At 38.6% G+C, this 23,641-nt stretch overlaps 1 long non-coding RNA gene across 1 annotated transcript in view; it reads right to left on the reverse strand.

Annotated features, from left to right (window-relative positions):
- Positions 1-904: 904 nt before the first annotated feature.
- The window catches only part of LOC108373568 (uncharacterized), a 28,366-nt gene continuing 5,629 nt past the window's right edge, over positions 905-23,641 (reverse strand). Inside the window, exons 2-3 of the long non-coding RNA XR_001848972.1 lie at positions 10,745-10,753; positions 905-1,018 (exon numbers count right to left, since the gene is read on the reverse strand). This is a non-coding gene — a long non-coding RNA (uncharacterized LOC108373568). The remainder of the gene's footprint in view (positions 1,019-10,744; positions 10,754-23,641) is intronic.

Genomic DNA, 23,641 nt, shown 5'->3' on the forward strand with positions numbered 1-23,641 from the left:
CGCGACCTTCTATGTATAGATCTTGCAAACGCACGGTGGAGAGAATACAGAAGGTGGCGCCGATGGCAATACCGCTAATCGGCTCTCAGTGAATTTGACAGAATCAGCTGTTTTCCTGACATCACAGTCGAGTTGACAGCAGTAGTGATGTGCTGAGTTAATACTTTTAAGTATTGATCGATATTCGGTACCGATTTAAAAAAGAACCAATGGTCTCGATACTCGGTACCGAAACATTTAGGCTTAGAATAAAAGCGCACAGAGGCCAAAAATATGGAAAAACGGTTCAGGGGAGACTCGCCTATCAAAACCCGAATGAAGGAGCTAATAGATCTTTAAATACTGATTCAAATGAAAGATGACGGTTCGAGGCCATAATACAGAGAAACTCTTACTTGTTTGAAGTAATTTTGTTCCAGCTGAATCGGACGGTATCATTTTTGTAGGCATGGGGGCAGATTCTGTATCCAGTTAGCGACAATTTTCGAATCGGTATCGGTTTTGTTGACATATGATATGAAATATTTCTCGTCAACAAGTACGATATCGATTCGAAACTTGTCGCTAACTGGTTACAGAATCTCCCCCCTGAAATTCTTTTTCATCCGTCAAAGCATTTTTCTTGAGCCTTGGATCGACTAAGGTTAAAACTCATAAAATAAAATTTCTCTGTTGCGATAAGGTCAAGTGTATTTTAGCCGATATCATGTAAATTACTAATGAAAGTTTTTTCTAAACTTGAAATGCATATAATGGCGAAGGTTTAATGTAAAAAATTGGTATCAGGTACCGAAAAGGAAGTATTGCGTACCGAAATCTTTTTTAAGTACCGACAATTCAGCACATCACTAGAGAGCAGTTTTATTTGCCGTTCTCAGTTGTCAACGATGACGTCACGCCAAAATTCTGCTGCAATCGGCGCAATCTTGTATTCTATCATTCTTAATTCAAACGTAATTGGCACACTAACACAATCACACTTTCAGCTCGCGTTTACTTGCGGTAGTGATCACCGCTGCTCATATACCTACACTCGTCATTTGAATTGCATACCCTTCCAATCCTTAGTATTTACAGTTTTCCTTTTGTTTATTCTACGGGAAAATGCAATTTTAAAATTTTTTATAAACGATGGGCAAATGGGCAGCACCATCCAAAAAGATTGTCAAAAATCACGGCTATTTTACAGACACTTGAAACTTGCACTTTATTGTACCCCTTCATGTTTGCCCATGATTCAATAATACAAGGTTAGATCATTATTGAAAGCTGCGATTTGACACTCCCTTACAAAAGGTTGCATTTACGAATGACAGAGAAAGGGCAAGAATGCAATCCCTTGTTGCGAAAATGGTAGTAGAAAAGTACTCAAAGTAGGCAATTAGTAGTGAAATTCCTTTCGTAAATTCTAATGTATTTGCAGGAAATCTGGCATTTTAAACGAAATGTTGAACGTAATATTGATATATCTACGTGAATTACGTAATCTATATGCTATTTAGCCGTATAAAAACTGCAAAATGACTCAAAATTAAAATTAGACTACTATGAGATCGATGGAAAAATCCAATGCTTATGTTTTCATCAGTTAAATACGCTTCATATGCATATACAAATAAACATATTGCACAAAAGCTTATACTTTTATTTCACACCAAAGCTACACTGTTTCCATGTAAATTTGCAGAGAAGCAACACGGTGCCACTGCTAAGGGAGCGGTGCGAGAGAGACAACTGTCAGTTTATCGAACCTTGTATTATTGAATCATGATGTTTGCCCATGATTTTCCCCTGATCTAGCCCGCGAAATGGGCTCGGTTGTCCGTATATAATATACATATAGAATGACGAGATGAATTGGTTCAAACGTGTCTGTTTGTAAACACGCTAATTCGAACAAAATCGAAATCTGTCAATAACCACGCCCAATTCCCTTGTAGTAATAACCATGTTTTTGTTTTATTGTTATTTTTTTTATGAATTTTGCTGTTTAAAGTTACATTTCAAATATATCAACAAACATTTGTGGGTACTTTTGCACCAGTAGTCATAGGCAACTAATATTTAACGAGAAAAAGTCCTATAATTACAAAATATTTCATGCATTCATTTTCAAATAAGCATATTGTCAATTCTTAATTTGGGTGATAGTCTCCATGGAATTTTTTGTTCTTCTTTCATACCATAAATGGCGAATGTCTTGTTTTACTCTTTAGGGAACATATTTGAATTTTTTCGAAATGGTATTCCTTCTTTTCAAATTTATTCATTGCAGGGGCCCTGACAATCAGCGCTTCTGAGTGGTACGCAACCGATTGTTTAGCTACAGTCCTTCTTTTTGTTCCCGTAAATTCATGATAAACTGAGCGGAGAACCATTTTCACCGCCAGAGCATGTTTTTCAGGTACGGACTTTACTGCGGGAAAAATGCTTCACCTTGCTTTGTTTGACCGTTTATAAAAGGAGTACATACATAAATCACAGGAAAAAATTTCGAAAAACAAAGCCATGTTTACAGACGATTTTTTTTTTCTTTCTTAGCTACTCTAAAGACTTATGGCCCTATTATATATGGCGACTGGTGTCCACTTGTCGGTCTAGTAGCCATGACTACGATTATCGTACTTTGTATTATGTACAGCGATTAAACTCAGTGGACAAAAAAAGCGAATTTTGCTCCAATATGTTTAACATTTTGTGTAAACAAATAACAAAATCTTCGTAGGCGGGAAACAGAAAATTGTGCTACTAGACTCAGTAGCCGTCAGTCAGTAGCCAGTTGTCATACGTAATACGAATTTTAGTACATAGATCGTTGCCCATCGGCTGTCAGCCGCCATAAATAATAGGGCCATTATTTAGTGCCCCTCGTGAAGTAGACACTGAAATACGTATAATGTTCAGTATATATGAGCTCTTCCCGATCTTTAAATATATTTTCGATTAATAAAACTGTTATTTCATCAAGATTACCCAACTTAAGGTTTTATAAATTAAATATTAATTAAAGTCTTATCGAACAAGCAATGTCTTTTATGGAACTGGGTAAAATTTTTGTTTTATTGGACATGGTACCGTTTTACGGCGTTGTCTAGAACATACCTATATTTGGAAACCTGCAATTCTCTGTAGTGATAACTCTAAGCCATAAAAAGTACTATTTTTTACAAATATTAAATTGCTTAGTCTTGGTGTAAGGCGTATACACTACATAAATAATGCCAGTGTAACCAGAGAAAGTAGGTTTCAAAACCGAAATAATACCGTTTAAAACATACATACATACATATACCCAAAATAAGTGAGAATAAGGAATAATAAATAAACTGAGCCTTTTGTGTTAAGGGTGGAAACGATATTAAATCAAAGAAAAAAACAAAATACTAAAATCATAAGTAAAGAATTTATGACTGATTTAATAGAAAAATAATAATATAAAGTAATATATAATAAAAGAAATATAAAGCATGTTTAAGCTAAGAAGTTTTTTATTATTATAAAATATATCGTGAATGAAGTATATACAAACATCTGAACTAATATCTTTATACCTTTATACTTATAAATATACATATGTACTTACGTAATACACCCTAAAGACTTAAATTACCAAATTTTATTACCGCATTGCACAAGAAACGCCGATTTAAAAAAAGAGTGTTAGCAGTTTATTACAAGCAAAAACCAGCAACGTGCATAAGAGATGCGATAGAAAATGTTTAGCGTAAAATTCTGACTTACAATAACTTTATTGGCTCCCTGAGCTTGAGCGTTGTTGAACTGTGTAAAGGTCTGAATTACAAATACGTATGCAATATGACGAAATCAATAAAGTGTTTGAAATTAGAAATGTTTTGAGACTAACCCAAAGCATTAAAAAAACCTTTCACCCGAAAACATAAAGCATACATTTTCCATGAAAAACTTTACAACCTCACTCTGTAGCCCAAAAAGATATAGCGAGTGAAAAAAAGTAGCCAATCACTTGTGCGTGTATGTACATATCTATGATGTGCATATGAAAAAATCATCTATACTATATATAAATTAGACTGTGTCAAATAAAACGACTATCTTTGCTTTCGGTCCCATATGAAAATTTCGTTGTTGGTCACAAAAAAATTGTTGTGGCAAAATTTCAGCCCCCTATCTTAATTTTTCATTTGCGCTAGCAAAAATAAGAACTCTTAGTGAAAAAATTTGGTTTTTTAAACAATTAAATTATATTAAGTAAGAAAAACAACATTGTTGTCCCTTCAATTTTAGTTTAATGAGCGGAAGTTTGAAGTAGCCAGGACTGTTGATTTTTGGAAATTTGTTTGTTGAAGGTTTCGTTATTTTTTTACTATATAAACATCCATGACTTGTTTATATAAACACACTTTGTATGGAAGAAAATAACTGACACCGTCAACAAAATAAAATTTCAAAAATCAGCTGCAGCCCTTTGCTCTACTATTTTACTTGTTCTTATTTTACTAAAATTGAATGGGTTACAAGGTTATTTTTTATTTGTTATATTTAGTTGTTTATTAAAATAAGATTGTGGGGAAAAGCATTTGTTTTATTTCATTAAAAATTCTTATTTTTGCGAGCGCTAACTGAAAAATGAAGATAGGGGCTGCAATTTTGCCGCAATTATTTTTTTGACCGATAACGCAATTTTCATATGGACCCAGAGAAAAAAACATTCGTTATATTTGACACCGTCTAATATACACACACATATATATATATATATACAATCTACACATATAAATGTAAGTCATAGTCTTTCCAAATGTGCGTATAAAATGCAGTAAAATTCTCGAAATATAGTATGGTGTAATGTTGAAATCATTAAATTATCACATAATTACGACGAATGTACATAATATTCATGATTATCACTGTAAGAATAAAAAAATAATCAGACCTGCTACGTAAATTTAACGATTTGAACCAAATTAGCAACATAGTTTTCATTATTTGTGTGGAAATAATAAATATTTTAGATGAAAACTGCTAAAGAGCTATCAGTTACGTCATATAAAGAATTTTGTAAATCAAAACATACGAATTACTAAACATGTCAGTATAATTTATATTAAAGAATCATGAGCATATTTAGTTGAACTTATTTTTACCATTCTTGAACATTTTTGTAATTCACCACACTATTTTTAACTGTTTTTTAAGTATACGCTACTTATCGTACATTCGTATACATACTTGTTTCTCTGCTATCATTACACTCATATGTTTATGTGTTTTAGAAACACTCGTTAATTTAATTTTGGTTTTTTGTGATACCAATGACAAAGAGAGCGCATTAATGTAACTATAACACAGAGATATTCTAAGGTAGAAAGTACATATAAAACCCTTAAGAGCGATAAATACAGAAAAATGCCGCGATACCCAAATAAAAAATAAAAACATCGAACTATATACATATATATATTGAAAGTAAAGCATTTATTAAACTACAACTCGAAAATAAGTAATAATTGTAACTCATTATACCCATATAATTAAAAAGTGAATTGATATATATTGTATATAAAAAACGTTGGAAATCGATCACAAAATTAAAAAGACAGTATATTAAGTGATCATTAAGAGTATTCGTAATAACTGTTTTCGATCTAATTTTTATACAGAATTGAAAAGAGAATTAATTACCACTTTAGTTTATTAAAATTTTTTGAATCTACTTGGTTTCTTTATATTCACCCGTTGCTTGTTATGAAATAAAATATTTATTATTAAATCATTCCATAAATTTGTGTATATTTGACTTTTCATAAGATTAGTTATATTCAGGTAAAAAATTGTATTGCATAATTGTTAAAAAAGTATTTTTTAGTTCGTATTCCCATTAAGTTTTTTTATTTTGTCTACCATTTACTGTATTAATTTATTGTATTATTTTTACCAAATACCAGATCGAGACAATGAGTGAGATAAAAATGAGAAAAGTAATTGATACACATACATACTTGTAATAGTCAAAATAAGATATAGTAGTATTAATAAAAATGTTGGTATACAAAAAAGTATCGTAAAAAATAACTGGACGCTTTGTTTTTTTCCAGAGCTCGAAGATAGCTATTAACCAATTCAAATCGCACTTTTAATAATATAACGAAGTATTTCAAAATTTCAACCAAAGTTTTATCAATTCATACAGTTGGTATACAAAATAACAGATGGAAAAACATATATCTTCGCCATATTTAGGGAGTTTGGTTATCTGTTTGACAGAACATATTCTACTTATCAAGCTCATAATTGCATGATGAAATCTCCAAAAACGTAAATTTTGAGATATATCTCTATATTATTAAACGTGCGAAATGTTCGCATTATCAAATGAGAAATACAGCAGCAGTGAGTGACTAGCAGTAGCGCTTTTACTATGGCTAATTATATTTTATTCTTAATTAACTAAAAAGTACTTAATCTTTAACATTCGGACAAGAAGTGAATGGAAATGATTTTTTGTTATTAAAAGTGAGTTCTTTGTTAGAGTGTGGTTTGAGATAGGGAACTTACATGGTCAAATTGTTTGACCAAACTGCGTCTCTGTGTAATTTGTCGTCAAACAACCCATCAAATTTCAGTTTTTCGCTTTGGTTGAAGTTGAAGAAAAGCTTGAGAAATTTTTGTATTCATGTTGCTTTGTACAGGACTGGAACCCAGGCCCTGCGGAGGGGCGTACATGTAAAAATTTATTAATTCTAAAATGAAGTCGTATTCGTTTTTCTTGCTCATTTCTTGTTTTTTATTTTAATTCTTGTGCACTTGTTTATCAATCATACGTCAAACTACTATCAAATGTGATGAAAATCAGTACTATTTTGATTTTGGTCAAACACCCATCAAAGTCATACATGTGACACATACCCCCTATTATGAATTTTCATCGTATCGTACGAAATCAGGGCTCGAATCGTCACATACGACAACGTATTACTCGTCACGTAAAAACACATTTTTCGGATTATGACATACGTGAACGTACTCTTCATCCCATTCAGCTTATACGACTGACGTATCACGTAATTTTCTTTCGTATGGTTTTCGATCCGTGAACGGAGCTCAGTTCTCGTATTACCGTTTTCATACGCCCGACAGATGTATTGTTGTGAATGGGCATGATTCAATAATGAAAGGTTTTGTAAATAGCTTTTTTCTAAAATTTGACACTCCCACCAAACGGGGTGGGTTTTTGGAAGCAGGAGAAAAAGGGAAAGAATCCAATCACACCTAATATGGTAGCTAAATTCCACAAAAAGGTGGGGATAACAGTGATTTAATTATTTAATTTAAACAAGCTTATTTACATCGAATATAATCCCTGATTGTTATTAAAAATAAATATTTCTATGTATATCCCAAAGTTGTGTTCGTCAGACGGCGCATAACTCGAGAATGGATGGTCCACTATGAGCTATTTTTTTTGTGTGTTTGTTTGCTTTGTAAATTTTTTGCGTCGAACTCTTCGATGCTGCACCTTTAGTGTTCTGGGGAGATTATGCCGCCGTCAGAATATTAAACATTGGCTTACACAGTCGCGATTTGCGATTTATGCTGATCGGACTCTGGAAGAATAAAAAGAGTTGCGTTCAGTAACTCGCAAGAAGTTGGAAGAATTTACCGGATTTTACCAGAAAGCGTTCCCTCGGTTATCTGGCAAAGTAGGGAAAAAATGGGAGAGTAAAATCGATCCCCTCTTTGTCAGACGTTGCAAACCATCAGCTGTTCAAATGATTTCGAATTTGAATAAGCAAAAACAAAAGTGCATTTGCATTTTCACCTTATTAAATATATCGTAGCGAAGAAACATCAAGTTTTGTAAGTATTTTTGTTAATTTTCGAGCAAAATTTAGAACACCGCCAAATGATAAAAAAAAACTGCTATGTAAATCAAAAATGGCGTCCACGGGGTATTTGACAGTTTTTACCCGAAAAGCGTTCCCGTACTTTTGGGTTTTCCCCCCTTTCTCTGAGAGGAATTTTGCTTTTTGACAGTTTTACAGGTTTTATCCAGAAAAGTGGAGAAACGAAACTACCGACACGTAGCTACTGAACGACTGAGACAGGGAACGTGATCTACAACGTCAAATGAGAAGGGCCGTAAGTTTGAAATTACATCGCGCCATTGACTAAACCCAGATGTCGTGTGTTACAATTGGCACCATGGATGTGGTTTGCCAGTATTAGTTGCGTTCCCTAACTCGCAAGAAGTTGCAAGAATTTACAGGAATTTACCAGAAAGCGTTCCACGGTTCTCTGGTAAGGTAGGGGAAAAATGGGGGAGTAAAATCGATCCTCTCTTTGTCAGAAGTTGCAAGATCTTACCCGAAGAATTTTTGCTGGTAAAATCTCGTAAAGTGTCAAACCATCAGCAGTTTCAAACGATTTGAAAGTTGAATAAAAACAAAGTAAATCTGCATTTTCACCTTCTTAAATATCACGCAGCGAACAAATATAAAGTTTTGTAAGTATTTTGTTAATTTGCCTATAATTTAGCAGATCGGCAAATGATAAAAAACTGCTATGTAAACAAAAAATGGCGACCACGGTGTATTTGACAGTTCCCAATAAACACCAAAAAAATATTTCTACAATCTTGGGGAAATTCATAGTTCTCAAGTTGATATCCAAATCATTCTCCAACTCATCTCTAACCGTCGCGCAGATACGTAAAAAGTGATAGAGAAACGAATTTTTAATTATCAAGTGAAAAACGAAAGCTATATAAAGAGGAAAATTACCAACAAAAAATAAGTAATCTTCAAAGTATCCTCAAATAATCTGGAAAGAAAATAAAACGCGAAGTGAATCAAGTGGCAAAATTACTGTCGGACTGTATACTGAAGTGAATTATTGTAATACGATATTGACTAACTACATAATACAAAAGGAGTAATAAAATGAAAAATTAATATTTAAATTCATCTATGTATGTCGTTTCAATCAAAAAGGTATAAGGTATTTTACTATTTCAATTTCCGTATTTCAATGATATGTTTGAGACCAATTGGAGAATTACATTGGAGTTGAAGTTGAGAACTAGCATTTTCTCAACTTGAGAAACAGTCCTTTTTTCATACAATGAAAAATACCCTTTTTGTTGAGAACGCTATGATCTTCCACTTGAGGTACTGTTGGGAAACGACGTTGGAGATTTGAGAATTACCATAGTTCTCAACTTAACCTCAAGTTGAGCTCAAACCTAAATGTTTATTGGGTAGTATTTGTAACTATTGCGCTTGAAAGTTGCGTAGCGGCATTCTCGTAGTTGCGCATGTGTTAGTGCGCTGCAGTAGAACTGCCACTTTAATGCGGGGTAGAAGCTGGAACTTTTTGAGAAATTTTACCTCACCGCACTGCCTCTCTTGCCTTCAAACAGAGTTGTTCTGGTGGCAGAAATGTTCCAGTGTAAAACCGACTATAGAGAATAACAGAATGCATGCGTCTGTCATGCTTCGAACGATTTCATAACAGGGGGGATACATACCCAATTTGCCACAGGGCGAAGACGACGTCGTTGCAAAGTCGCTCTGGTGAAGTCGTTTGGGTGAACTCGTTCCGACGTTGTTTTTTCTCATCGAATCGAAGTCGTTGCGACGTTGGCCTGGTGAAGTCGTTTTGGAGAACTCGAAAAGAATCCGTTTCTTCGAACCCACAAGTTTTTTGAGGAACCTTCGTTCTGGGTTGGACAAGTTCCACGCCCACATTATTATATATAAAATAAAAGTCATTCATTTGGATAGTAAACCGTTTTTATTATGACAATTTTTTATTATGGTAGAATATGGAATCCACAATGTACACTTGTACTCAGAAAATTAAGCCGCCTACATATTTTTTCAGTATTCATAATATTATTCATATAATTTTTTATTTTTTTATAAAGGTACAGTTATTGGCCTTATTAATAAAAAATAAAATTTGTGGGTTGAAGTTTTTTTAAATTTAGTATAAAACGCCGCTGTGGTGTAGTGGTAAGCAGTGCGCGCTTCCACTCCGCAACGCCTGGGTTCAAACCCTGGTCAAAGCAACATCGCAAAAAATATAGAAAAAAGGTTTTTTCTTTAACAGCGGTCGTCCCTCGGCAGGCAATGGCAAACCTCCGAGTGTATTTCTGCCATGAAAAACAGCTTCTCATAAAAATACAATCTCCGTTCGGAGTCGGCGTAAAACTGTAGGTCCCTCCGCTTTGTGTGACAACATCAAGGCGTACACCACAAATCGGAGGAGAAGCTCGGCCAAACACTAACATATGTGTAAGCGCCAATCTATTATTATTATTATAAAACTGTACTTTTACTTTAAATTTGGTATACATTTTTAGCATCGTTTTGCGACCCGCCGGTAAATCGTTTTTGCGACTCGCCGGCGAAGTGTGCTTTTTATCCGACGGTGAGTTCGCCGGCGAGTCGTTTGCGACCGTCGCCGGCGAACAAATTGTTCACCAAAACGAGTCGGAAACGACGTCGTTTGGCAAATTCAGTAGAAAATGTCACTAACACATACACGCAGTTTTATCAAACAATTTGACTATGTAAGGTCCCTATTACAGGTCTATTCTGCACGTTACCGATGATTTTGTAACCGGAAAATTGTATTACCAAAAAATGTAGCAATTCAGCTATGAAGGAAAAAGCTCGTTTTACCACTTTATTAAGACCAGAGGTTCCCAAACTTTTGTTTCTTGTAGACCACTTTCAAAATTTTACAGGATTTGGTGGACCCCCTGTCGCTACATTTCTACTATATTCACAAAACTCGCCAAAAATGTGAAGATTAGATCGAAAGATGGAATATGCAAGTTTTTACAAGTAACAGTCGCTGACCTTAATACCGAGTTCATAAAGCTATCAAAATATGCTCTCGCTCTGAGGTGTTATATTTTTAAGAGCGCTGCAATTTCAAAAACTCAACGCGCTGGCGTTATTTCCATTCTCTTCACTATAAACTTCTTACATTTATATATTATACTTTGGAGTATATATAAAAGATTTTATTCGTATTGACGGTATCATGTTTATTTTCATCGCTCCGCGTTTAAAGTGATGTAAAAAATAATGTATCACTCAGGTTTTTAAACCCACAAAACGTGAAACAAAATCGCAAAGGTGTTTTCGCCACACTTTTAATTCAGGGACTTGCAATAGAGCAATTCGAATCTAGAAAATAGAGATGGGCACGGGCCTAAATTTTCAGGCACGGCCCGGAACGAGTGCAAAATCAACTTTCAAGAACACGCACGAGTCCGCACGTTAAGAATTTTAGTGGGGCCCGGCCCGGCACGACGGGACACGTCCCAGCCCGGAAATAAAGAGCCAACTTTTATTGTATGTATACGTATGTACTTATTTTGAATTTTGTGTTTATGTATGTATATTTACTTAAGCGAATCAATTTTTTACATCAAAGATTTTTATAATATATTTTCTGGGAAGTAAAAAAAGTGGAAGGTATTTTATGTACAGATATGTAAACAAAACTACTAATTATCTTATTTTTTCTATCGGTTTCCAAATATTTCGTTTTTTGCTTTTCTCTTATCAAAAGAGGTTTAAATATGTACTATTTTTTTTTTTTATAAAAACAAAAGCTTATCTAAATTTGTAGTATTAGCAACGGGCTTTTTCGTACTTTTATGAAATTTTACTGAACGCCCATGCACGCACGCGTTCATGCAGACAGCAAATATTCCGGCCCGTGCCCATCTCTACTAGGAAACAACCAAGCAAGCGGCGCATCAAATTTAGAGCACAAATAAAATGATTGCACAATGAGCGCTCCCTGCTGCTTTACGCTGGACATAGACGACGAACATGTGTGCGCACATGCTTGTGCACTCGGTGACCAGAGACGACGAACAAATCTAAAAACTTCATTTTGTGCTGTAACTTTGCCGAGTAGACTGGCAACTAATAATTCAGCGGATGACGCCATCGTCTTATTAGTTATTTATTAGTTATTGTTCTAATATATTTGCCCAAACTTTAGCTTTTTTATTTTATTTTTATCTGAATCGCTTTTAATTTTCCATACGGCTACCTCGTTTTTTATGACGTCCATAAATTCTTCCATACACTTCTGATTGGCCGTCGGCATTTTACTACACACTCTTTCAAATCTACGACCGAACTGATAAATTGTGCGCGAACATCTCCACAAACGACCAACATGTTGGCGAGCAATCTCCAAAAACCTAACATTTTCGTAAAGCAACGATTTGTTCGCCAACAAGCTCACAGACGGTAAATTTCACGCCAACTCGCCAGCATATGCGCACACATGTTCGTCGTCGTCCAGCTTTAACCCCACGTCTCCACCTTCTACAGATTCTGTTAAAAAGCTGTGGTAAGACAGAAATGTTAGGCGGAGACCGCAAATTCCCCTGTTAAACCATATGTCTTGCAGAATTTCTTCCCATCGCTGTCTTAACATCAGCTGTCACTTGGTAGTTTGACAACTCAGTTTTCATTTTACCGCGCCATCTACATTGGGTACAGATCGATTTGATAGGCTTGATGCCATTTTGAAAGTGATATGTTAAGACAGCAAGTTGCCCACATGAGAAAACGGGACAAAGTTAAAGCAGAAATTTGACAGATGCTAATGCAGCGTTTTTGCTGCATTTAAAATGCAACATTTAGCACTTTCGAACATATTTTTTCGAAGAGCGTTCATGCTTTCGCATTTAGCAAATGTACATTTACGCGAGTTCGAAATCGTATGCTTTTGACAAACAGCCGTGTTCCAGTCGCTTATGCAGATCCGTATCTATCACGACGAACAATTCGCACAAAGAAGATAAAGTGCAAAAAACCCTACTGAAAAGGGAAAACGAAAGTTTAAACAAAAAACTCAATACAAAAACTTGAATTGTTTTAGCCATAACCGAAAATCTGTTTGTGTATATATTCATTTATCGGTGACGTCAATTGAAATTTCCCCAACTAAATAGGAAAAAAACAAACAGAGTTGATCACAAATTGAGCCAGATTTCTATCAGTATCACATCGATGTTAAACTTGCGCAACTTTTCTTTTTCCAAATAACGTACAATAATAAATGAAATCGGTATGGCGATCACTGAAACGCAGCTGTCAACTGTATACACGAAAAAGCAATGTTTCCACTTTTTCTCATTAAACCATGTTCGCATCGTGGAAATTTTTGAAGATCGCAGGGTTGATTTTAGCATTTAGACTCTTAATGCAGAAATGGAGTTGCATTTTGTTGCATTTAGGTGACGAATTTTGTATGGATAAATGTATATTTAGAGTAGCATTTAGAGCTAAATGCGATAAATGTGCTTTTACGCGTAAGCAAAAACAGCCCATAATACACATTTAGTAGAAAATGGAGGCATGTGGTAATCAGTTTATCAACGATTAAAACTACTAAAGCGAGCCATAGGCAGGCAACAGATCACAGTAATCGGTTGCAACTTGTTTCGCTAAACACAGGTGGATCGGTTTACGATTTTAATTTTTCGTTCGTCGGCTAGTAAACATGTGTGCAAAAACAACGGAAACTTTATTAAATACTGTCAACTCTAAAGTAAACTCTATTTAATCACTATATTAGTTCCTTAATAAATGTTTTACCTAATCTTGCTATTTTTCCGCTAATGAGCACTCTACGAAATCACAAAATAAATTACAAAAATCCAAGAACTCCGCCACACACACGTAACCGATTGCATGAACCGAAGAGAAACACGAAAACCCCGCTACACACGCGCAATCAATTGCAAGAAAACTAAAATTTTTTGAAAGCATGCAATCTGTTGCTCAACAGCGCCACAAACAAGAAAATTCGTTGAAATTTCAACCGATTGCTGCGATCGATTGCCTTGTCCGTGGCTCGCTTTTTCAATTCAAATTGATTAGAAGAAAAAACAACTGTCATTTGATTTCGTTCGATTCGAATCGACGTTCGGGCTCAGTTTTATGTATAGGTTTTTTGTTGAATATTTCCCACTGGGAAAATAGGTAAGCTCCTTACGAGGTAATCCATGTTTTCTTTCAGCTTTTAGTACAAAAATTGTCATCAAGACCAATGTCACCTACGAGTAAAGCACAAAATGAACACCTTCGATGATGCCTTACGTTGTCAAAAATGTAACGCCGAAGTTATTTCCGAGCGCTGAACTACTTGGACCGACTGCTCTACATTCCACGTACCTTACTTTGTAAAGTGGCTCAGAAGTATGTCTGATACCAAATGTACATTCTAAATTCCTACTTATATAAAGCGGTCATGCCTCTGTTAAAGTAAGGGAGATTCGGTAGGGAAGTGTTAAGGACCGCCAGGTGAAGTGCAAGCCTTACCAGCAACTTACACTTCACTCGACGGCCATTAGAGTACAACTCCACAACAATCTTTTCAGGAGTTGTACTCTTACCACTTCCCTGCCGAATCCGCGGGCCCCTGGACCACTTTGGGAATCACCAAGTTAGACCAATATTAAAATCCAGATCTATTGTTAGGAATCTCTGGTATCAAGTTCATTCAGAAGGGATTGAGTCAATTCAAAAACAATTTTGCAAATTTTCACCAGTGCTGCAATAACGCCGCTTTTATTACGTGGCTCGAATATACCCACTAGGCGTCTAAAGCTAATTGATTTGCCTACACTTGCAAGTTGTAGAGAAATGCTAGGAAGAATGTTTATCGTAAAATTAATGACATAAAGAATGTACACGAAAAAAACTGGTCACAGTTAAAACGTTCTAAAACATAAATATATTCATGGAATTCAACGATATTTACATATATTTACATCTAAACTTAGTTTTATTGAAATTCGTTAAAAAAGAGTTAATTCTCCTTGTAATAAGCAAACGATCGCAATTTTGACTTTATGTCCTTCATTAGCCCTTGCACAGAAGTTTCAGTGATTACCTTGGAAACCAGCTGCCATTTATTTTTGAATTGTTGTGCGTTTTTTACAGCTTTGTGGGTCTTAAGAAGTTTGGATTTCATAACGCCCCAGTAGGTTTCGATCGGCCGATGCTCTGGACAATTAGGTGGATTCACCTCTATCACACATATCGCGAGATCAGGCCAAAAAAGCACTGGATCTTTATGAAGCCGTATAAGAGGTAAAAGTCGCTTTTGCAGACACTCCTTAACATAAATTTCTTGGTTAATTGTACCAGTGCTTACAAAAGGATCACTTTTGAAGCCGCATTGGCAAATTGCCTGCCAAATGAGAAACTTTTTGGGAAATTTGTCAAACTTTTTTTTTTTATATTTATCTGCAACATTGCCTCTTTTATTTGCAGTGTGAAATTCGCGGCCCCGGATTTGTTTAATATCGGCTTTTACGTACGATTCGTCATCCATAACATCGAAGGCGATAACTACCTTGGATTCAACATGTCATAAAACGGGAGATAAGTACGAAGTTGAGCTGCAGTGGCGCCACGATGAGGTGAATCTGCCTGATAGCTACGAAATGGCGTATAAGAAAAGATTTCTAAAAGAACCAGCTCTTAGAGCAGCAATGCAAGAGCATATCAACAACTTGCTGACAAAGGGCTATGCCATGAAACTAAGTCCATCCCAACTACAATTGAATATTTCTCGTGCCTGGTATTTACCAATATTTGTAACGCGGAGCCCGAATAAACCTGAAAAGCTTCGTCTAGTATGGGATGCAGCAGCTAAGTGTAAAGGCGTGTCATTGAACGATACAATAATAAGTGGCCCAGATCTGTTGAAACTCCTGGTGGAAATATTATTAGGATTCCGTATTGGTCGTGTGGCAATTTGCGGGGACATAGCCGAAATGTTCCACCAATTCAATGTACGCGAAGCAGACATGCACGTACAAAGATTTCTGTGGTGTGACAAAGATGACGCGTTGGACAAGCCCAGTGTATATGTCATGCGAGCTTTAACACTCGGCATTAGCTGTGCGCGATTCATTGCACACTATGTCCGCAACAAAAACGCAGATAATTTCGTTCAACAACACCCGAGAGCCGTCGACGCCATCAAGAACCACCACTACGTAAACGACTTCATAGACAGTGAGGATAGTGAGCAAGCGGCGTTGGACCTGGCAGAGGCAGTGAAAGCGATACATGCATCAGGAGGCTTCTATATCCGCAATTGGGCTTCAAATGCAGCCTTGGTATTATCGCGTTTGGAAAAAACGCGTCACAGGATGTCAAGCCCCCGTGCAGCTGGGCGCTAGCGAAAAAGTATTGGGTGTGTACTGGGATCCAGATAAAGATGTTTTCAAATACGCATTCAGGTTTGCGAGGTTGAAGCGAGACGTAATCACCAGCAACTTATCACCAACTAAACGTGAAGTCCTACAAGTGTTGATGTCAATATTTCACCCTTTGTGATTCTTATCCAACTTTACAATTGCGCTTAAAATTCTGCTACAAGAATTTGGCGATTGCGCATGGACTGGGATGAGGAGCTGCCAGACGACCTGTACTCAAAATGGCGTCAATGGAAAACAACCGTATCACAAATGCTGTCCATAGAAATTCCGCGATGCTACTCACTTAATCTGAATAAAGCAACAGACGTTCAGTTGCATACCTTCGTGGAAATACGGGTATGCAGCGGTGAGTTAATTACGGGTGCAACTCGGTAACGATGTCGATCTTTCGTTAATAGCTGCGAAGTCAAAAGTGGCTCCCCTGAGTCCAGTTTGAATACCACGGCTGGAGTTGCAGGCCGCGATAACAGGCGTCCAGCTTGCATCGAAAATAGAAGTGATTCCACGTTTACCTATCAAGCGAAAAGTGTTCTGGACGGACTCGTCTACCGTGTTAAAGTGGCTTACGATGGACCCTAGGCAATTTCGGCAATTCGTCATGTACCGAGTAGCTGAGATATTGGAAAATACAAACCTTCAACAGTGGCGGTGGGTACCCTCACGACTAAACCCTGCAGACCTCGCAACTAAGCAAGAATCCAAAGTGGACAGGGACACGTGGATCAACGGACCTCAATCGATGACAGCGTCGAAATCAGACATCACGTCCTACACATACATATACCTAAGCAGCAATTGGTGGTAATGAACACCGAATATTTTTCGAGTTGGAGACGATTATACCATGCAGTAGCTACGTTCATCCTGTATACCAAGACGCTACAAGCGAAAGTTCATTCACTGGCTCCACCCGGCAAAGTCAACTTTGAAATGATAGAAACGGCAAAGGCGTTCCTTATGAAGCAAGCGCAGCTTAGCGAATTCATGCAAGAGTTGATCTGTCTAAAAGGCGGTAAGAACATTGAAAAAGCAAGTAAGTTAATATCGCTCCATTTGTTTATAGACGAACAAGGCATCGTGAGGGTGAGAAGTCGAGCTGAATTTATATGTTCACAAGACGCCATCGTACTACCACGGAACAACCACATAACATACTTGATTGTTAAACACACGCACGAAAGATACCATCATCTATCTCACGAAGCAGTGATAAACGATGTCAAAGGCAGGTTCTACATTCCACGTTTACGTGTTTTATACCGAACTATACAAAGGTCTTGCTAAGCTTGCAAAAATAAAGCTGAGACTCCACTGAACCCTCAAATGGCAGCTTTGCCTAGGGCTAGGCTGGCATGCTACGAGAGGCCCTTTAGCTACGTTGGTATTGACTACTTCGAGCCAATGTACGTAGTAGTAGGCCGCAGGCGAGAAAAGCGATGGGGCGTTATTTTTACATGCCTGACCATCCGCGCCGTGCACATAGAGGTGGCTCACAGCCTTGACACCAGCTCTTGTATAATTTCCATCAATAATTTTATATCCCGCCGCGGCGTACCGAGGGAAATATATACTGACAACGGGACCAACTTCAAGGCGGTACAGAAAATTCTACGTGATGAAGCCAAGAACATTAACTACTCGACAGTAGAAGCTAAACTCGACACCATTCGCTGGAAGTTTAACCCACCAGCGGCGCCCCACNCGCCGCCGTTCCTACAGGGACACATTTCACTTGCTCCTACAGGGAATGGCGCTAATCTTATAACAAAACGGATACACCGCTAGTTATGCGTATTGTTATTCTATATGTACATATGTATGTATATGATGCATTTTGCACTTCATGTGTTTGGTATACAAGAATTCTCAATCTCTTTAAAATTTACTTTGAACGTCATTATGTATGTATGTAAATTTATTTTTATTCCCGTTGGCAAATAGCGTGAAGTTCCAACTATGTAAATAGCATATATAAGGGCCGAAAATTAAAAAGGTTCAAGTTTGTTTGTAAGCCCACGTGAAGTAACAAATATTTTTTAAAGTCCTCGTTTGAAATTATTGGAAAATAAACTGCATATTCTAAACGCAAAACTTGAGTTCTTTGGAATTTGTTTAGAGTCGTGGGTGAACTCGTTAAAGTCGTACTTTAACAAATTTACAAATCTTTAAAAAATATTTAATATTTCTACATCCAAATCTATAAAATCGACTAAACCTGTAGTTGAGTGGTAATTACCCAAAAGTAATTCGGCATGCACCTAAATAATTCGACTGAAAGATAAGCAACACGAAGTACCACGGGAAGTTCACCAAAGTCGCCCGCAGGCGACATCCTCGCCGGCGAATAAATTACAAGCATCGTCACCTATTAATGTGCTACCAAACTCAGCAACGGCCAAGAAATCGGTAGCATACACGGTCCCGAGAGGTCAAACAATCATAACTTCGAAGCTTCGACGATCAGCAAAATGATGCCAAACAACGCAGGGCAGACAACGTTGCCGCCGATGAGTTCGGGCGTAGCCACTTTGCAAGCGCCAGCAACAATGTATCCGCGTTCAGCCGCGCAACACCCGATGGCGGCTAATTACACTACACACCGAGTCTCGACAAGCGACAGCGAAGTGAGAAAATATGAGCTTCGTCTCGCGATGTTGGAAGAGGAAAAAGAGCATCAACAATCGTATCTGGAGAAAAAGCACGAAATCCTGTCACAAACGCAAGGCATATCTTTGCCTTCAGTGTCCAAGCATGCGTCATACGCCTACCACCACCCAGATAGTTGCGAGACATGCGATTCCGAAGGATCTACTACATTTTCACGGAGACCCGGAGGAATGGCCTATTTTTATAAGCAGCATTGAGACTAGCACTCAGGTTGCAGGCTACTCAAACGCAGAAAATTGAAGGGAAGAGCGCGTGAAACTGTACGAAGTAAACTGCTGCTGCCAGCGATGGTTCCAGAAATAATTAAGACGCTGCGCATGTGCTTCGGAAGGCCGGAGTTTATAATAAACATAGATTCTACGATGGTATCATGTCATATGGACGCATATATGAGCAACCCCATGCTAGTCAATGAACTAGTAGACAAGCTACAAAATACATATATATACCTGGGCCATGCTTCCAAAAGACGACCGAATTCCAGCAGTAAAGAATTCTAGCGACTGGCTTTACTCTCTAGCAGCGGGTGGTAAATACGCATACCCAGGCAGATAATTCACCCCGAAACAGGGACTGTGGCTACTGTGGACCGACGGCGTTGCTTTGTAAATAAAGCCTGCGCAATTGACGCTGCAACGCAAAACACCACCTACTACTACACAGGAGTCTCTGCAAATCAGACTTGCATAGCACGGACCACACGTCGAATGGATCTTTAAATTCACACAGCGCTCAGCGAAAGGACACACCTTATTTTCGCGTTATTCCGGTTCGTATTTATGGCGATAATAGTTACTTAGACACGTTTGCATTTTTAGATGAGGGGTCGTCCGTAACGTTGATGGAAGAAGATATTTTCAACCAACTCGAGCTGACGGGCGTTTCCGATCCACTGTGTCTGTGTTGGACCGGCGACAACATTCGCAATGAAGATTCTTCAAAAATCGGCAATGTTCACAACGGCAAAACATTCTTCATAAACGATGTGCATACTGTTCGTAATTTGGGGCTCCCCACACAAACCGTAGATATGATCCGAGTCTCCAAGGAGTACCTATACCTAAATGGGTTGCCGATTCAATCCTATACGAACAATGAAAATACGTGAGGGAAATTGGCGCCAACCGATAGCTACTAAAACCAGATTGGGATGGGCGATTCAGGGTCGAGGCTCCAATCCGTCGCAGACTTTGCATTTAAATATCCACACATGTGCATGCAGACAAGAATACGAGGCGCTGCACGACCTAGTAAAGAAAAGCTTCAAATTGGATTTGTCGCCAACATCGCAGCTTTTGTCACCACAAGATTCGAAGGCGATAACTACCTTAGATTCAACATGTCATAAACCGGGAGATAAGTACGAAGTTGAGCTGCAGTGGCGCCACGATGAGGTGAATCTGCCTGATAGCTACGAAATGGCGTATAAGAGACTAGTATGTCTCCACAAAAGATTTCTAAAAGAACCAGCTCTTAGAGCAGCAATGCAAGAGCATATCAACAACTTGCTGACAAAGGGTTATGCCATGAAACTAAGTCCATCCCAACTACAATTGAATATTTCTCGTGCCTGGTATTTACCAATATTTGTAACGCGGAGCCCGAATAAACCTGAAAAGCTTCGTATAGTATGGGATGCAGCAGCTAAGTGTAAAGGCGTGTCATTGAACGATACAATAATAAGTGGCCCAGATCTGTTGAAACCCCTGGTGGAAATATTATTAGGATTCCGTATTGGTCGTGTGGCAAGTTGCGGGGACATAGCCGAAATGTTCCACCAAATCAATGTACGCGAAGCAGACATGCACGTACAAAGATTTCTGTGGTGTGACAAAGATGACGCGTTGGACAAGCCCAGTGTATATGTCATGCGAGCTTTAACACTCGGCATTAGCTGTGCGCCATTCATTGCACACTATGTCCGCAACAAAAACGCAGATAATTTAGTTCAACAACACCCGAGAGCCGTCGACGCCATCAAGAACCACCACTACGTAGACGACTTCATAGACAGTGAGGATAGTGAGCAAGCGGCGTTGGACCTGGCAGAGGCAGTGAAAGCGATACATGCATCAGGAGGCTTCTATATCCGCAATTGGGCTTCAAATTCAGCCTTGGTATTATCGCGTTTGGAAAAAACGCGTCACAGGATGTCAAGCCCCCGTGCAGCTGGGCGCAAGCGAAAAAGTATTGGGTGTGTACTGGGATCCAGATAAAGATGTCTTCAAATACGCATTCAGGTTTGCGAGGTTGAAGCGAGACGTAATCACCAGCAACTTATCACCAACTAAACGTGAAGTCCTACAAGTGTTGATGTCAATATTTCACCCTTTGTGATTCTTATCCCACTTTACAATTGCGCTTAAAATTCTGCTACAAGAATTTGGCGATTGCGCATGGACTGGGATGAGGAGCTGCCAGACGACCTGTACTCAAAATGGCGTCAATGGAAAACAACCGTATCACAAATGCTGTCCATAGAAATTCCGCGATGCTACTCACATAATCTGAATAAAGCAACAGACGTTCAGTGGCATACCTTCGTGGATGCCGGCAAATACGGGTATGCAGCGGTGAGTTACTTACGGGTGCAACTCGGTAACGATGTCGATCTTTCGTTAATAGCTGCGAAGTCAAAAGTGGCTCCCCTGAGTCCAGTTTGAATACCACGGCTGGAGTTGCAGGCCGCGATAACAGGCGTCCAGCTTGCATCGAAAATAGAAGTGATTCCACGTTTACCTATCAAGCGAAAAGTGTTCTGGACGGACTCGTCTACCGTGTTAAAGTGGCTTACGATGGACCCTAGGCAATTTCGGCAATTCGTCATGTACCGAGTAGCTGAGATATTGGAAAATACAAACCTTCAACAGTGGCGGTGGGTACCCTCACGACTAAACCCTGCAGACCTCGCAACTAAGAAAGAATCCAAAGTGGACAGGGACACGTGGATCAACGGACCTCATTTTTTAAAAGCCGATGAAAACGATTGGCCCAACCGTAAAGACTTTGGTTCAATCGATGACAGCGTCGAAATCAGACATCACGTCCTACACATACATATAGCTAAGCAGCAATTGGTGGTAATGAACACCGAATATTTTTCGAGTTGGAGACGATTGTACCATGCAGTAGCTACGTTCATCCTGTATACCAAGACGCTACAAGCGAAAGTTCATTCACTGGCTCCATCCGGCAAAGTCAACTTTGAAATGATAGAAACGGCAAAGGCGTTCCTTATGAAGCAAGCGCAGCTTAGCGAATTCATGCAAGAGTTGATCTGTCTAAAAGGCGATGTCAAAGGCAGGTTCTACATTCCACGTTTACGTGTTTTATACCGAACTATACAAAGGTCTTGCTAAGCTTGCAAAAATAAAGCTGAGACTCCACTGAACCCTCAAATGGCAGCTTTGCCTAGGGCTAGGCTGGCATGCTACGAGAGGCCCTTTAGCTACGTTGGTATTGACTACTTCGAGCCAATGTACGTAGTAGTAGGCCGCAGGCGAGAAAAGCGATGGGGCGTTATTTTTACATGCGCCATGACCATCCGCGCCGTGCACATAGAGGTGGCTCACAGCCTTGACACCAGCTCTTGTATAGTTTCCATCAATAATTTTATATCCCGCCGCGGCGTACCGAGGGAAATATATACTGACAACGGGACCAACTTCAAGGCGGTAGAGAAAATTCTACGTGATGAAGCCAAGAACATTAACTACTCGACAGTAGAAGCTAAACTCGACACCATTCACTGGAAGTTTAACCCACCAGCGGCGCCCCACGTGGGGGGTGCATGGGAGCGTCTTGTAAAATCCATTAAAACTGTCTTATATGCTAGAAATCCAGCACACCCGTTTGATGACGAGACACTACGAAGCGCGCTTTTAGAAGTAGAGTTCATAATTAACCCCAGACCCCTTACGCTTGTTTCCACAGACGCTGCCGATGACGAAGCAATCACTCCCAACCACATGCTCCTGGGATCAGCAGGCGGCTACAAACCCTTGGGGACTAATGGTGACGTGCATCAGCGCTATCGCCAATCGCAGATGTTCGCCGATATGTTCTGGCAAAGATGGGTGAGAGAGTACAAACCGATGCCGACAAAACGAACAAAATGGTTTACGAAGCAGTCACCACTGAAAGCAGGAGATGTTGTAGTAGTTGTCGACGAGACTCAGCCCAGGAACCGGTGACCTAAAGGAGTCGTGGTAGACGTTGTGACAGCGCAAGACGGCCAGGTCCGACGCGCTACAGTTAAGACACAATCTGGTCTAATGGAGCGGCCTGCTACAAAATTGGCGATTCTGGACGTCGGCCATCGTGAGGAGTAAGCTAAGCGGACTTGCTTACTTGGGGGGGAATGTCGCCGCCGTTCCTACAGGGACACATTTCACTTGCTCCTACAGGGAATGGCGCTAATCTTATAACAAAACGGATACACCGCTAGTTATGCGTATTGTTATTCTATATGTACATATGTATGTATATGATGCATTTTGCACTTCATGTGTTTGGTATACAAGAATTCTCAATCTCTTTAAAATTTACTTTGAACGTCATTATGTATGTATGTAAATTTATTTTTATTCCCGTTGGCAAATAGCGTGAAGTTCCAACTATGTAAATAGCATATATAAGGGCCGAAAATTAAAAAGGTTCAAGTTCGTTTGTAAGCCCACGTGAAGTAACAAATATTTTTTAAAGTCCTCGTTTGAA

Source organism: Rhagoletis zephyria, unplaced genomic scaffold, assembly GCF_001687245.7.
Source record: "Rhagoletis zephyria isolate East Lansing unplaced genomic scaffold, Rhagoletis_zephyria_1.1 Rzeph_scaffold_00082, whole genome shotgun sequence".
NCBI lineage: Eukaryota > Metazoa > Arthropoda > Insecta > Diptera > Tephritidae > Rhagoletis > Rhagoletis zephyria.